The sequence below is a fragment of the Oncorhynchus nerka genome, linkage group LG14 (genome assembly GCF_034236695.1).
Source record: "Oncorhynchus nerka isolate Pitt River linkage group LG14, Oner_Uvic_2.0, whole genome shotgun sequence".
Classification (NCBI taxonomy): domain Eukaryota; kingdom Metazoa; phylum Chordata; class Actinopteri; order Salmoniformes; family Salmonidae; genus Oncorhynchus; species Oncorhynchus nerka.
The window spans coordinates 92,802,182-92,807,181 of record NC_088409.1 but is presented as its reverse complement, the minus strand read 5'-3'; the positions used below and the strand labels follow the sequence as shown (position 1 = coordinate 92,807,181).

At 42.0% G+C, this 5,000-nt stretch overlaps 1 protein-coding gene across 1 annotated transcript in view; it reads left to right on the top strand.

Annotated features, from left to right (window-relative positions):
- The window catches only part of zbbx (zinc finger, B-box domain containing), a gene marked incomplete at its 3' end in the record, with an annotated part of 79,249 nt that overhangs the window by 19,278 nt on the left and 54,971 nt on the right, over positions 1–5,000 (top strand). The window lies entirely within an intron of this gene.

Genomic DNA, 5,000 nt, shown 5'->3' with positions numbered 1-5,000 from the left:
ATGTGTAGGATTCCAGGAAATTAGCTTTAAAACTGCAAAAAAGTACCTCGGCGCCGTGGAGAAATGTGTAGAATTGTAGGAAATTGGCTTAAAAATGCACAAATGTCTCTACACCGCCGGCCGTGCACCCCCCCTGCCACCCCCCCCTGCCACGCCCCCTGCCACGCCCCCTGCCACGCCCCCTGCCACGCCCCCTGCCACGCCAGCCACCCAAGGCCTTTTTCGATCCAGAAAAAAAACGGAAATATTAACCACGCTTGAGCACATGCCCTCACACTGATTACACACACCTGCACCGGGATGTACTGGAGGGAAAATAGTACACACACACACACACACACCCACGCACACACATACACACAAAAAGAAAACACACACACACGCTCAAATACACACACACACTTCGGTGCTTAGTGAGAGTGGAACGGAGCAGAGTTGGTTTAACAGGCAGTGGAGCGGAGCAGAGTGTGGTATTGATAGACGACCTCTGGGTCAGGACCACGCCCCCTGCCAGGCTGCCACTCCATCTAGACTAGCTAGCTGTGTCCTCTGGGCGCTAACATAAGCTTGCATACGGCGCTGTTCTCTTACTGAAGAGGCTAGTCAGAGTGTTAGCATACAGCACTGTTCTCTTACTGTAGAGGCTAGTCCCAGTGTTAGCATACAGCACTGTTCTGTTACTGTAGAGGCTAGTCGCAGTGTTAGCATACGGCACTGTTATCTTACTGTAGAGGCTAGTCGCAGTGTTAGCATACAGCACTGTTCTGTTACTGTAGAGGCTAGTCAGAGTGTTAGCATACAGCACTGTTCTGTTACTGTAGAGGCTAGTCAGAGTGTTAGCATACAGCACTGTTCTGTTACTGTAGAGGCTAGTCGCAGTGTTAGCATACAGTACTGTTCTCTTACTGAAGAGGCTAGTCGCAGTGTTAGCATACAGCACTGTTCTGTTACTGTAGAGGCTAGTCGCAGTGTTAGCATACAGCACTGTTCTGTTACTGTAGAGGCTAGTCAGAGTGTTAGCATACAGCACTGTTCTGCTACTTTACAGGCTAGTCAGAGTGTTAGCATACAGCACTGTTCTGTTACTGTAGAGGCTAGTCAGCAGTGTTAGCATCAGAGTGTTAGCATACGGCACTGTTCTCTTACTGTAGAGGCTAGTCGCATTGTTAGCATACAGCACTGTTCTCTTACTTTAGAGGCTAGTCAGAGTGTTAGCATACAGCACTGTTCTGTTACTGTAGAGGCTAGTCACAGTGTTAGCATACAGCACTGTTATGTTACTGTAGAGGCTAGATGGAGTGTGTTGGCATACTGCACCATAGCTAAATGCTGCACAAACACGATAAGGGATTCAAAATCCAAAATTGGATTTGTTTTTCGAATTCTTTGTGGATCTGTGTTATCTGAGGGAAATATGTCTCTCTAATATGGTCATACATTGGGCAGGAGGTTAGGAAGTGCAGCTCAGTTTCCACCTCATTTTGTGTTAGCAGTGAGCACATAGCCTGTCTTCTCTTGGGAGCCATGTCTGCCTACGGCGGCCTTTCTCAATAGCAAGGCTATGCTCACTGAGTCTGTACATAGTCTATCTCTGTCTCTGTGTCTATCTCGATCTCTGTCTATGTGTCTATCTCTGTCTTTTTCTCTATCTTTGTTTCTGTCTCTGTCTCTCGCTGTCTCTATCTTTGTCTCTGTCTATATCTCTGTCTCTATCTCTGTCTCTGTCTCTGTCTATATCTCTGTCTCTGTCTCTGTGTATATCTCTGTCTCTGTCTCTGTCTCTGTCTATATCTCTGTCTCTATCTTTGTCTCTGTCTATATCTCTGTCTCTGTCTCTATCTCTGTCTCTGTCTATATCTCTGTCTCTGTCTATGTCTCTGTCTCTGTCTCTGTCTATGTCTATATCTCTGTCTCTATCTTTGTCTCTGTCTATATCTCTGTCTCTATCTCTGTCTCTGTCTCTGTCTCTGTCTCTGTCTATATCTCTGTCTCTGTCTATATCTCTGTCTCTGTGTATATCTGTATTTCTGTCTCTGTCTATGTCTATATCTCTGTCTCTGTCTATATCTCTGTCTCTGTCTATATCTCTGTCTCTGTCTATATCTCTGTCTCTGTCTATATCTCTATCTCTGTGTCTATCTATGTCTATATCTCTGTCTCTGTCTATATCTCTATCTCTGTGTCTATCTCTGTCTATATCTCTGTCTCTGTCTATATCTCGGTCTCTGTCTATAGCTCTGTCTCTGTCTATATCTCGGTCTCTGTGTCTATCTATATCTCTGTGTCTATCTCTATCTCTGTCTCTGTCTATATCTCTGTCTCTGTCTATATCTCTGTCTCTGTCTATATCTCGGTCTCTGTCTATAGCTCTGTCTCTATCTATATCTCTGTCTCTATCTATATCTCTGTCTCTATCTATATCTCTGTCTCTGTCTATATCTCTGTCTCTGTCTATATCTCTGTCTCTGTCTATATCTCTGTCTCTGTCTATATCTCGGTCTCTGTCTATAGCTCTGTCTCTGTGTCTATATCTCGGTCTCTGTGTCTATCTATATCTCTGTCTCTGTCTATATCTCTGTCTCTGTCTATATCTCTATCTCTGTGTCTATCTCTATCTCTGTCTCTGTCTATATCTCTGTCTCTGTCTATATCTCTGTCTCTGTCTATATCTCTGTCTCTGTCTATATCTCTGTCTCTGTCTATAGCTCTGTCTCTGTCTATATCTCGGTCTCTGTGTCTATCTATATCTCTGTCTATATCTCTGTCTCTGTCTATATCTCTGTCTCTGTCTATATCTCTGTCTCTGTCTATATCTCTGTCTCTGTGTCTATCTCTGTCTCTGTCTATATCTCTGTCTCTATCTATATCTCTGTCTATATCTCTGTCTCTGTCTATATCTCTGTCTCTGTGTCTAACTCTGTCTCTGTCTATATCTCTGTGTCTATCTCTATCTCTGTCTCTGTCTATATCTCTGTCTCTATCTATATCTCTGTCTATATCTCTGTCTCTGTCTATGTCTCTGTCTATATCTCTATCTCTTTGTCTATCTCTATCTCTGTCTATAGCTTTGTCTCTGTCTATATCTCTGTCTCTGTCTATATCTCTGTCTCTGTGTCTATCTCTGTCTATGTCTCTGTCTATATCTCTGTCTCTGTGTCTATCTCTATCTCTGTCTATATCTCTGTCTCTGTGTCTATCTCTATCTCTGTCTCTGTCTATATCTCTGTCTCTGTGTCTATCTCTATCTCTGTCTCTGTCTCTGTCTATATCTCTGTCTCTGTCTATATCTCTGTCTCTGTCTATATCTCTGTCTCTATCTATATCTCTGTATATATCTCTGTCTCTGTCTATAGCTCTGTCTATATCTCTGTCTCTGTCTATATCTCTGTCTCTGTCTATATCTCTGTCTCTGTCTCTGTCTATATCTCTGTCTCTGTCTATATCTCTGTCTGTCTATATCTCTGTCTATATCTCTGTCTCTGTCTATATCTCTATCTTTGTGTCTATCTATATCTCTATCTCTGTCTATAGCTCTGTCTCTGTCTATATCTCTGTCTCTGTGTCTATCTTTGTCTCTGTCTCTGTCTATGTCTATGTCTATGTCTCTGTCTATGTCTCTGTCTATATCTCTGTCTCTGTCTCTGTCTATGTCTCTGTCTATATCTCTGTCTCTGTCTATATCTCTGTGTCTATCTCTATCTCTGTCTCTGTCTATATCTCTGTCTCTGTCTATATCTCTGTCTATATCTCTGTCTCTGTCTATATCTCTGTCTCTATCTATATCTCTGTCTATATCTCTGTCTCTGTCTATATCTCTGTCTCTGTCTATATCTCTATCTCTGTGTCTATCTCTGTCTCTGTCTATATCTCTGTCTCTGTCTATATCTCTGTCTCTGTCTATATCTCTATCTCTGTGTGTATCTCTATCTATATCTCTATCTCTGTGTGTATCTCTATCTTTGATCTCCTGGGCTGTTTTTCTGTCTGTGTGGGTTGTTTCCCTTTGTACATATGTTTTTCTCTGTGGTGTCTCTGTCTATCTCTTTTAAGCTGTTTGAATACTCCTACTGGGGCGGCAGGGTAGCCTAGTGGTTAGAGCGTTGGACTAGTAACCGAAAGGTTGCAAGTTCATATCCTCGAGCTGACAAAGTACAAATCTGTCGTTCTGTCCCTGAACAGGCAGTTAACCCACTGTTCCTAGTTTGTCATTGAAAATAAGAATTTGTTCTTAACTGACTTGCCTAGTTAAATAAAGGTAAAAATAAAAATACTAACCGTACTATTTGTGACATAAATTGAGTATGTAGTATGCTTGTTGGTCGTAGTATGGTCGTAGTATGGGTATAGTTAGTATGCCAAAAGTTCCTGGACTTTGTACTACATCCGCCAAAATACGAAGTATACAAGCAGTGGACACTATTTCTGGGGTTTTAGGGTCCATAATACTATTCCTCAGAAAATGGGCGTGGCTTCACAATGTTTTCAGATTTCATGAAAATGGGCGTGGCTTCACAATGTTTTCAGATTTCATGAAAATGGGCGTGGCTTCACAACATTTTCAGACTTCATGAAAATGGGCGCGGCTTCACAACGTTTTCAGATTTCATGAAAATGGGCGTGGCTTCACAACGTTTTCAGATTTCAATGAAAATGGCAGAAAATATGCTATCTACTCCGATATCAGAGCACTCTCATCTGAGTAGATAGCCAGAGTGAATTCACGAACACACCCTATTGACTTGGTTATTCCAGTCATTCTTAGCTAAGTGGTACAGTCGTTATGCGTTCTTAATGGACGTTGTTAATGAAGTCGTAAGAGGTCTAGCTAGTCGTTTGTTATGCTAACCAAGCTTGCAAGAAGTTGCATAGCAACAGCATCAACATCCGGTAGACAGTCAAAGGGCTACAAGTATTCTCAACTGAAAGGATACCGTTTGTTTACAGTATACTAAAATCAACTAATAGTATATAGTATATACTCATTAAGTATGTCGTATACA